Below are 12295 nucleotides of genomic sequence, written 5' to 3'. Positions count from 1 at the left end.
TACCACAGAGATGGAAGTTTGGTTTGCTTTGAACCGAAGCCATGGTCAACACATTCATGCCAGCAAAGAAACTGTATTTTGTACTGCTAAGTCTGCCTTTGGTCACCCTGCTTGGAAAGGTGATGAGGTGTTGGAAAACCCAGGGGTCTCTGACATCCTGGAGTCAGCACAACACTACTGACCCTGGAGAAAAAACAAGCGAAAGTCCATTACACATTTCCCTGCTTGCATGCCCGTAATAGCAGGATGCTGCCAGGATGGCAGCAATTAAAGTAGATTTGATTGGGAACCTTTGCCTGGTGCAGTTTCAGACAGATCTAAAAATGTGAATGAAAAGCAGGATATGGTCTTCAGGTACATGAGGAAACAAGCTAGGTAAAATGTTTGCTAGAGGAGGCAGAGAACAGAGGTGGTTTCCCCTGTGGCCCTTGGTTGCGGGAGGATAGTGCTCTGATGAGGAAGGGGAACGCAGAGATACGGAGAAATTCCAGTTGCCTTGTGCAGCTTTGCATTTGAGCTGCCCACAAAAGACTGCCACAAAGGGTTTTGCTGTGCTTTTCAGCAAAGCAAAAGGATTTCAATCTTCCTTAGAAAGGAAAAAAGCAAGAAAAGCCAAAATTCAGCCTCTGAAAGCAGTCGTGTGACTTATGCCAGCACATGTACTAAGCTTAGGAATATCTTGCATCTCTTTGCCCTTTTACATTCTCTCTGCTCCTTAAAAAATGGCACCGAAAAGGCTGGTCCCCCAAAAATGGCAGAAGAGAGGCTCCACATACCACCAAATTCCTTTGTACCTTAGAGAAAGGGACAAAATCCTACCTGAAGAAAGAGACAGAGCGAGATTCAAGTCAGTTGTTTTGGTTTTACAAAGCTGCATTTAGAAATGGTTCTGATTCAGGGCCCCCATTCCTCTCTCCCTCCCCACACACGTGCAGGATGCTTCCCTAGCGGCTGTTTCCAGGCTTCGCTGGACCTGTTGCCCTGGCTTGCTCCATGACAAGGTTCCTGGGTCTGCACTGACCTCGCAGGCGCAGAAATCCTGCCACAGGACTGCTAACGGGAGCTGCTCCCCTCCTGCCATCCCATAGATCGGTTTGACAAGACACCTTTCCCGTGAACACAGCCATCCGGTAACACTGTTTGGGGTGGATTGCCGAACAAGTTGAAGAGGAAACTGGTCGAGTGTGATCATGCATCCAGTGTGCCGGCAGCATGTGGGAGAAAGTGGCGTTTTATTTCCGTGTCTTAGCGGTGTGAGACATGAAGCCACTCTTCCCGTTCACTGGGGTGAAATGTCGTTACTCCTGTTCCCCGTGGCGGTGGCATTGACACAAGAGCTCTTGCAGATGGAAAAGACTGATCACAGAACTCAAATAAAAGTGAATTGAAGAGTTATAATAACTTCTCTCCTTGCTGTGAAGCTTGTGTGAGGTGTTTGATCTGATCCCTCTCCCAGTGCTGACTTCTTTATGAGTCGTTCACTGCATACGCCGTCCCTTGCACACCCCCAAACGTACACACCGCACACACACTCCTGCCTTCCCACTGGCTCCCAGGAGTCACCGGCTGAGTTCTGCCCTGTTTGCTGTGGCTGTCCTCAGGATGAGACTAATCTGCATTTCATGTTGCATTTTTCATTGCAACATGCCCTGTTTGCCGTGGCTGTCCTCAGGATGAGACTAATCTGCATTTCATGTTGCATTTTTCATTGGATACAGCACTGGTGGGGACACGCGACTTAAATACAAGCAGAGGAGCGGTGCTCTGGTGACCAGCAAGGCAATAACTGGAGCATGTCACTGTTACGGCTCTGCCCGCAGAGCAGTACAGACACAATTACAATGCCCCTTTCACCCCACTCATTTTATCTTTTCTTTTTGGGGGGAAGCCTCCTTCAGTCTTCTCGGCAAACCAGCTGGGCCTCCAGGCCGGTGACTACGCAGGGAAGGTGCAGGCAAAGTGGTCCCTGGAGACCCCCACCTCGCTGGCCCGCGTTTTTTGGCGGGCGCTCTGCTCTCCTGCAGTCACGCAGCACTGCTGGTCCCACGCACAGGTATACGCTGGAGATTTTAAGGCCGCAAATGCATTGCACCCACCTTCGCTCCAAGGGAAGCCTGGCCTGCCAGGCTCTGCTCCTTCCCCTTCGGGGCACTTTTCCCTTTAACAGGAGGCCCTGCAGCGCGCGGCTGGGGGGAAGGACACCAAACAGTCCAGCCCTAAATCCCATCCCCGCACAACCCCGAATCCCATCCCCGTGCAGCCCCAAATCCCATCCCAGCGCAACCCCACATCCCATCCCAGCGCAACCCCAAATCCATCCGCACGCAACCCCACATCCCATCCCAGCGCAACCCCAAAGCCCATCCCCGCGCAACCGCAGCCGTGGGCCTCGGCCCCCTCTGCCCCACCGGGCTGGCACCGGTGAGCGTGCTAAAACCCCCTGGGCCATGGAGGATATCTATGTCTGTATCTATATATACAGATACACACGTGTGTGTGTGCACGCAGTCATGCGCGAGGTCATGGTGGGTGGGCGGCGGGGGGAATTGTGTGTGGATCCGGTACGGCTGAAGACAAAGCTGGCGCTTTCTTAGGAGCTGCCCAGTCAGATGGATTTGATCGATATGCAGTTAGGGAGTTTTTAGCACGAGCCACTAACTCTGAGAATGAAAACGCCCTGGGATATTTGTTAATAAAACAGCTGCACCACGCATGGAGTGAGCCTCCGCCTCTGGGTAGAGACCTTTGGGGACAATTTAGCTGCAGACCCAGGCAGGCAGGTGGCAGGTCGTGAAGGGTCTCCCCCTCGCAGTCCCTAGGTCCAATACAGCTGGGGTTAGCAGCCACCAAAGGTCAGCGTTATCCTGGCACCGTTGCTTTCCTTGTGTGAGACAAGCTGCCAAAACCACAGCCTGCTCTGCGGGGACCTCCAGCCTTTCTCCTGGTTTCCCAGCAAGGTCCAGGGAGGGCCAGGACTCACCCTCAGGGACAGAACGTCCCAGGGCAGCCAGGAGATCCAAGAAATAGCACAGGTTGGTGAAAGCAGACTGTTGGCAGCGTTATCCTAGCTTGGCACAAGGCTGATCGTCTCCCCCTAGGACTGTATTTGCTTTCAGAATGGGAGAAAAAAAAAAATCTGGATTTGTGGCTGCATGGCAGGTTGTAACCCATGTGCCATTTGTGCCGACTCCCGCTGTTGTCCAGCTAAGGCTCTGCTCATCTGAGCTGAAAACGCCCAGGCTGACAGCAGAGACACCGGGCACAGATAAGGTGGAAAAGACGCCTGCTCAAACAAAGGTGCTCGGAGACACATATGTTGCAGCTTTTCTTATTTCCCCACCACTACCAGGCGTGCAAGCAGGGTCAGCGCTTAAGATGGGTTTCTAGGCATCTTCCTCCAACACCACATGTGCTACGACCTCTGCCGCTCTCAGAACAGAGACCTCCTGCTGGGTCACTTTATGTATATATAGAAATTTGTATATAGAATGCGGAAATGTGTATATACAATAGATAATATTCTATAGAATATTACAGAATATAAGAAGATACATAGAACATTATAGAATATAAAAATTAAAATGCTGTTACTGCCTCTCGAGCCACACTAAATATATAAAACCTATATCAAAATACTTATATAGCTGAAGAGCTCTTGTTTCATCCTTGGAACCAGTCACCTTTATAAAGAGCTTTTCCTACAGAAGTGAAACATAGGGACTGTGGAGGCAGTGGTGGGCAGACAGCATACCACAAGTATGGAGTGGAGTGGGGGAGCTGCAAATTAAAGGACAGCACAGCAAAGAGCTGCGTTAAAGATGCCACATCTTGGCTGCAAACAGGGATGGCAGATCTCTTTTTTGCTATACTGTGTCATGCTCTATTTTCTTCCTCTTTATGGCGGATGGGAGGTGAGGTTTTGAAATCTGCCAGGAATGTATCCAGCCCTGCTTCTCTGGGTGAACAGCACCACAGAATGAATGAACTTTCTCCAGGCTTCCTCCCACCCCCAAGTCCCCCCTCCCCCTTGTAATTCAGGCTCAAGTACCATTATTTTCATATCAGTACTAATTACATTAATTATTGTCCTCAGTATAAAACTCATTAAGCTGGAATTTATGGTTCATTAACTTAGACCCAGAGTGCTAGCTACTTCCTCGGTGTGGTGGTATGGGGCTAGGATTATTTCTGTCCTGGCTGGGGGCAGGTTCTAATCCGTGTCCCTTGGCCACACTCAGCATCATCTCCTGAAGTGTGAACAAGGCAGCATGTGCTCTTACAGGGATATCATGCCAGGCAGGGAAGGTGTTTCTGAACCACCGAAGGACTGGAAAGGTCAACGCTCTTGGTTTAGGCCCACTGTGAAATGCGTTTTGTTTCAGTTCAGGGAAGACCAGGTGTGACTATCAGAGTTAGAGCAGCCAAGGGAATACATGCAGGTGGGCTATGTGCCAGGGTGGATCAGGACTGAAAAGGACATGTCTGATGGTGCGGGGAAAGGTTTGTGCTAGCCCTCAGGAGATCTGGCCTCAAGTCTGAAACAAAATTGCTGTGAGTCTCAGGAAGCCACTCATAGCACAGGACAGAGAGGATTTACACTGCCTGACTTAAGGCAACCTGTTTCAGTGCTGGATACAATCAGGAGTAAGGTACTTCCCCCAAATGACATCACAACATCTACTTTGAGGGCAGGCTGTAATCACTCCCTTAACGTGCTGTGGACAGGAAAGGCCATCCTGGCTCCGACATTTGGGGTGGGACTCTCCTGGTATCACCCCACACTCTCTCTTCCGTGTCAGTTCTCCATAAGCCTTTTCCCAGAGTAGAGGGCTAAACCAGCCATAAAGTCGCACCTGATCTCGCAGGGACTCCCTGTCACTCAGTCGCAGAGCTATGATGGGCACTCGCCCTCTCGTTGGGGATGATGATAGGAGAGCAGGCCTCCGTATCGCCATCTCTCCCAGGAACGCCTCTCTACCCAACAGCGTCCTTGTCGTCCTCTAAAGAGTAACCCAGGAGTGGTCTTTCGCTGGTACTGAACTTGGAGTGTAAAAGAAGTCAGGGGAATGGGAAGGAAAGTAATGAAAAGTTACACATCCCCTGCCTAGGACACAAGGTCCTGCCCAGCATGTTTCAGACAGGGCTCCCAAGCTCTCCAGATTTGAGCATAGGCTGCCACAGGAGATGGAAATGACAGGCACGCTGACCCCCTAATGGACCCAACTGACAGAGAATCCATTTCCTGAGTGCAGTGCCTCCTTCGCACTGCGCAGGTTTCTACAGCGCTCCCTAATTACTATAATTAAGCAGTCCTGCTGAGTGATGTTAGACAGGAGGTTCAGAGCCATTACAGTCCTGCAGAAGATTAAACCAGTGCTGGCTTCAGTGTCTGAACTCTTCTTGGTGATGGTGATGATGAAGATTAGAGCAGGAGAAAGAGCTTTATGGCATGGGGTCATGTCATTTGTCATGGCTCTTGGGTCTGCCCTTGTCAAATGTGGCCAGCGCAGGAAGGGATACTGCAGTGGAATCTATCCATCTTCCATCTCCCAGAGACAGATGACTATCCTGAACGGTGGTTGTGAAGCTCTGGAAGGGAAAGGTCATTGTGACTTGCCCAAAGATAGTGACGATTGGAGCGCAGATGTCTGTTTTATCATTTGTTAAGCGTAAGAATAAAATATGGTTGGATTCACGTAAGCAAAAAAGTCCTGTGAAGCAGAGGGGAGCCCAGTTTCACACTGCTCACTTGGTACCGACCAATTTCTCTCTCTTCTGGTACCCTCGTGCCAGGATGTCTAAGGTTAGTCTATACCTACGCACAACAATACCATGGTGATCATGTAGTTTATGTATGGTTTTATGTAGGAGCCTGATTAGTTTAAGAATGGCCTTCCTTAAGGGGCTCGTTGACAATAGCAGAGGACTAGACTGGGCAGCCTTTTTAATTCCATAGCCATACTCTGCCTTTTTCACCTTAGGGGCACCCACTGTTTTGTACACCTACTTCTAGTCACACAGATAGTGAGACACACTGTATACAAGAGACAACCACTCAGTTCACATAGAATTGGCGTCTAATTCATTTCTTTGTGAATGTGAAAATCAATACTAAAATGTCTGTTTATAGAGTCCACAAAGACTCTTCAGTCAGTCAGTGTCCTTGTTAAAGTCATTTCTGTCTGATAGAAGATCCTTACAGAAGGAGATTCTATGAGATGAAGAAGAAAAACGATGGTCCCCATTTCCCTAGTGAACCCTGAGAAGAGTCTGACTTTGTCCCCCTCCAACCCCCATCAGTAGAGGTAAAGTATTTCTTGCCTTGTCCTGGAATTTTGCCTGTGTAGTCAAATTCTGGCCCTTGGTTTTGCTCCAATTAAGGAGGAAAAAAAAAAAGCAAGAACATGTATTTCTTCAGCAGATGTTAACTGATTTTCAGCTCTGTTTGTGCTTGCAGGTTTCGTGGGCATAGCCATAGAAGCCAAGTTCGATCTACCCCAGAGTATCCGAACTCCACAGTTTTTTGCAGTTTCCAGTGCCTTTAATTTTACCTCTAGCAAGTATCTTCAATTTCATATTTGATCTCTGCATCCTGCTCATTCTGCATGTGCTAGGAACAATTCCAGCCCTGTGGTCAGCTGGTCCAGTGAGAGCTTCTTTCCATCTGGAGATGATCCAGGGTCTCGTACAGCTGTTGACTGCTTTCCCATTTCCATCTGTTTATCTACTCGATGAGTCATCAGTTCAGTCCGCAATTTCCAGTATGGCTCTCATGATATAGTTACATTGCAACACCACCTGGAGCTGTTGAACAAGTGAGTTAAGCAGACCACGAAATCCAGGTTGAGGTCTCCAATTTGAAACTGCTCCTTCTTGCAGTGTTCAATTTCTAAAACCTGCAAAATTGTTTCTAATATTCCATTCCCGCTTATTGATGATAAAGCAGCTGGAGCATGATTGCTTGTTATATCTCAGGGTCTACTGATAAATATCAGTGCTAGGCTGGCCATTTTCCAGTTGTCAGGATCTCAGTACCAGAAAACCTTTATTTTTCTTTCCCCTAAGAAATAAAAACAGCCCAAGATTTTAAAACTATCATTAGTTTTCACCTTTTTCTCTTTCCTCTGCTATCTAAATAGGTGGTTGTTGGCTAGGGCAAATACAAGCCACACTTTTTACAGCTGTTTCTGTCTTTGTTTTTTACCCCATGGGTTAAATTTATTTATAGTGTATTACTCTGGGTTTACAGCCATTCAGAATAGGACTGCCGTGTTTTGGGAGGACATGCAGTTATATGAAAAGGGCTCAGCTGCACCTTGCTGGGAGTTTCAAGACTTTCCTGAAGCTATTCAGATCTTCCATCGCCATATGAAATACAAATGCTTTTGGGGTTTAAGGCCACCTCAACCCACTCTCAGATGATAACAGCTGATGGGGTTAGGGATAGCCCTGGGGTAAGGGGCTCTAACCCAGCTTCACTTCAGGAGCAGTAGTTGAAAAGGGGCAGCTCATCCTCCACTGTGCTAGTTTGAAAGGGCTGGCTTCTCTTTCCATCACCGGCGATGAAAGGACCCTGACACCACTCACTTTTCGTCTGCCAATCTCCAGTGGAAGCCAGAGCAGTTAGCCTAACGTGTAAGTATTTCTCTGGATCGAGCCCAAGAGTAGGACAAACCAAAAGTAACAAGACTCTGTCTGTGGTGTCCATGTTTGAGAATGTCATGGGGAGGAATTTATTTCTGTGCAGGGGATAAAAGACAAATCACAGCAAAGAAACTTCACAGTAAACCCCCAGGTCAAATTAATTCTTGTTCTGTTCTGTTTTTTTCCTCTCTTGCTGGGGGAGGGGAGGGAGGAATTTTCTTTTTTTTTACAAAAAGCTGCAGATACAGGCACAGAACTCCACAGAATTTGTAAATTATTTTTGAGCACTGGACTCTTCTGTTCCTGTTCGCTCTGCTAATTATCCTTTTTAGCTTGCTTTTGCTCTATTTCCGTAGATCTCTTGGTTTATTTATATCTACCTATCTATAATGATTTCAGAACCATTACTCACAGCAGCACCAGGAAACATTACATTTCCCAATTTACAATTGCAATTATGATATCCGTCAGAAACAAATGCAGCTGCCTTTAATTTTAAGCAATATTTTGATCATAATAATTAAAAAAAGAACTTATGGCATTGAACACATTAGAGAAATTAATATAATTTCCTAGCTGCCTTAAAAGGCATGCAAAGTAGTGGTGGCTGGGTGAGAGATTTAGAGGGGGGAATTAACCCTTTAGGTTGCTTTTAGCATTCTCAAGGGCATCCTGAAAACCTTAACGATTTTGTCATTAAGAGTTAACTTCTCTGTAGAATTTAATATGCGAGTTTCTTTGTCCTTCAACTTATTTTTCTCCTACTTTTCTCCTTCTGAAATTGCTAGTTATTAAAGTATTTGTGTGCAAACAAGAACATTTTCCTGTCACTGTTCGTTTCAGCTTGCTTGTTTGAATGTGCAGGGACAGATGAAATCCAGTTGGTGATATTATAATCATTCCCACAATTGCATATTACAAACTCAATAACAAACTGTGGCAGATCCTGGGTCTTGTGTGTCTCATTGTGCTTTATAAGAAAGAGCATATGCAGCCCAAGTTCAGATTAATGACACAAAAGCATCTTTGTAGGAGGCAAGGATTCAGATGAACGGCCATAGAAGAACATCCATTTCATGAATGGTAGGGTTTGTTCAATTAATTTTAATTTGTTCTCTTAGTCATGAAAGGTGAATTTTGACTTGTTGTTGTTGTCTTAGTGGCAGCAGATTCATCTATGCATAATTTTTCTTCTTCTAGCATTTGCGTGCTACTTTGAATTTCCCTCTCAGGAGTCGTCTTGGGTTGCTCCTCAGCCCAATGCAGTGACATGCCACAGAGCCCTGAACCTTTGAAAAATCTGGCCCAACTTGACATCTTCATTTGGAGTATTGACTGGCAGACTAACACCAGAGGCTGAAGCCCTATTGCGATCAGGATGAAGTGAGAAAAGGGCAGCTTCACACAGCTTCCTTCTCCATCTCTTCCAATCTGTCCAGGGAGCTCCAGGATAGAAAACTTTCAGTCCCTGCTTCAATCCCCAAGATCCATTTCTGCAGATACTATCAGATAATGCAGTTGTCAACGTGTTTTTTTTTCCTTAACGTTAATATTCTTTTTCAGTGGGGATTAGGTTGAACCTATGGACTGAGTCCAGTAGCATCATCAGATGCCACCACCTCCTAACAAACTGTCTCGTTATCACCTTGTTATCACAGTCCCTCCCTGTCACTCCAGTATGCCATTGCCATGCCTGAAATGAGTGAGTCTTCTTCCAAAGCAGTGGCAACGACTGTCCTGTGAAACGAACAGAGCAGAGCTAACACACAGGCCAAGACTGCGTATGCAGCACAGAGACTGCCCGCTCTTTCAGAAGAGCTTGTCTGCCATTTAGAAATACTGTTTTCTGCTGTTTGTGTTTTGCTTGCCCTGGAGTTCAGCCTGCTGGGCAGTGAAATGTTCTCAGCAGAACCGGTCTGTCTGTCGCAGTCTGCATGGCTGGGATTGAGCACACCACAAAATCTGGGACTTCGAGGCTTGAGTGGGAACTGAGCTTTTAAAAATATTTGTGGGTGCTGAGCAGTCGAAAAAATCTGGCTTTGAATACTGGCAGTCTGAGTTATTTGGGTCCTGAAGTGCCTGTTATTCCCTCAAAGGTGAAGTCTGTAGTCCCTCCAATAGGAAGAGTGATCTAGCCCGTACTCTGCAGAAGCATGATTGCTAAGGAAATGTAGTCTTGTGCAGAATCAGATCAGCTCTGTCAAAACTAGAAGAATCTTTGGAGCATTGGCAGTGCCCTTTGCTGACATGTTGTACTGTGAAAACATAAATAAATCCCAAATCTGGCTTCTTTCCCAAGATGATTTTTTATTTGCATATAGTGTTTCTTTCTCAACCTCTCCTTGTTTTATGAACTGTGAAAAGAGGAACTCACATATTATATTAGCTTTGTGAAATTTCTCTCTTTTTAATGTATTGATGTAAATATGCAATGCTTACTGACCCACAACTAAATGCAGATATGCTAGCTGAAACTGCTCAGAGGGAGGAGAGTGAGTGTGGAGCTACTGGGTCGTGCTTATAGAGACAGAAGAAATGGTTTTCCTGCCTGTTCTTTTGTAGTATCTCCTCTGTCCCTCCACTATATTTCCACACGTGCTGTCCCTCATCTCCATCAGACAAGATGTCTGCAAGGTTTTCCTTCCTTCTCTCTTTCCTTTTCAGCTATTAGCTTCCCTGGCAGGATCAAATTTTCCTCTTAGACTCTGAGACTTCAAACACTTAATTATTTCTTTATATATCCATCTGCCCATCCATCTGCAGGGACTTTGTCCATGTGAGAAACAAGCCCCAGGGGGAGAATTGCTCACCTTACCAACCACCCAGGCCGCAGGAAAAGTCCTTAGCTCTTCTCCTGAAAGTTTCAGCTCCTAGGACTGTCAGGACACCGGCAGGATTTGACCCTCATGGGAAGTATTGTCGCTTTTCAGAAGCGTTTCTGCAGAATAGATCCCAAGGTGTCAAGACTGACTGAGGGGGTCCTGTGTCCACCCGCGGGGGCCCTGTGTCCACCCGCAGGGGCCCTGTTAGCCCTCTCCAGTGAGCTGCCCTGTGGCCGCGGGAGCTGTCTGCATCGGCAGCATGGCTTCAGCCTTGCCTGCAGCCCTGAACGGTGCAGACTGTGCCTGAGCCTGGCGAGGCTGAAACGCTTTCTTTGCTCCAGTCCTCCCAGCAGAAATACAAAACTGGAGCCTACAGTCAGGCTGCAGATCAGCGGTCCATCTCAAACCCTTTGGGACTGAGCACTTTGGGTCTAATTCTCAGTTTGCTCTCGCTCATTGGCTTCTAGGGAATGACTCCAGATTTACATTTACACTCAAAGAAGATGCAGTCAGGTTTACCTCTTCCCCCACAAGATGCAGGCTGATGCACATGACCTGCCAGATAGCATGCAAACTTCCAGATAGGGTGAAATCTGGGCTTCCCTCTTTACTGGCTACCCCTGCTCTGGAGACTTCGTGATGCTCGTAATGTGTGTGCATCTCATTCTGTCGAGCTGTGCCTCCACAATACTCATTTTAACACTGGATGCCTTTCTAAGCAGGGAGCTTGTTCTTCAGTAATGAAATGTTAATAATAGGCACATAGGAATTGCTGAATTTGATCAAGCCTCTGGTTCATCAAGGCTAATAGCCTCTTTCTGAAACTATGCTTATGTTACACCAAAAAAGAAAGCCCTTACGGTACGAAGTTGTAGTTAAAACATCACATTGATGGTAAGGCTAACCTGACACAGAATAGATTTATCCATTGCCCTGGACTCAAGGGGTGGGTGGAGGTGAGGAGGAGAAGTGTGTTCTTAGTGGACATAATTTAGTGGCCTCCGGTTGTCGTGTTTGCTCATTGTTTGTATTGTGATCATGTCTAGAAGTCAGGTCCCGCTCGGTTCTGTACCTAGTAAGACGTGTCCCCTGCTCTGAAACTCTTATGGCCTAACTAGACAAAATGTTAGGAGAGAGGAAGAGTTTTGGTGAGTCGATTTCCCTGGTGTCACCTGGGATCATAGTGGCACAAAGCAGGAATTGCCCTTGCATCTCCCATGTTCCAAGCAACCTCCATGGCCAGAGCATTAGATCACAGTGTCTTTTGCAAGTCTGGAAAGCATTAGCATGTTTGTAGGCACTAGCAGTACGGTCAGAGAGAAACGAAGCAAAGAGCATGAAGTGGAGCCCAGGGAAACGGGGGTAATGACCAGAGGGCTGTAGCAGAGCAGATGGCATTGAGCAGATGTCCGTCGGTGTCTGCTGAGGTTTATGTCCTCTCCGAAGGACCTGTGTGGCTGAGCAGGATTGGCCAGAAGAACAAGCGCTCCTTACGCGTTCCCAGCCAGCGGACACAGCACTAGCAGGCCTGGTATACCGCCTGCAAATGTATCCCATGGCCTGCCCCTCCACTCCCAAATCGCTCCCAGCAGCGTGTCTTTTGTTCTGTATGAACAACTTTTCTCTTGCACTGGCAAAACAAATGCACGGGAACTGCGACTGCACAGAAGATGAAGGGTGCTTGAGTATCTCATCAGATTAGCTGGGGGAGAGCAAGCTGATATTAAACTAAATGATCCCATCATAATTCCCTCCACTCAGCTTCCCATTTCTGCCAGGGCCTGAAATCAGATAACTCATCTGACCACAGATTTCCATCAGGTGCAGGA

This window comes from Dromaius novaehollandiae, chromosome 21, assembly GCF_036370855.1.
Source record: "Dromaius novaehollandiae isolate bDroNov1 chromosome 21, bDroNov1.hap1, whole genome shotgun sequence".
NCBI lineage: Eukaryota > Metazoa > Chordata > Aves > Casuariiformes > Dromaiidae > Dromaius > Dromaius novaehollandiae.
Note: the sequence above shows the minus strand (reverse complement) of the source record.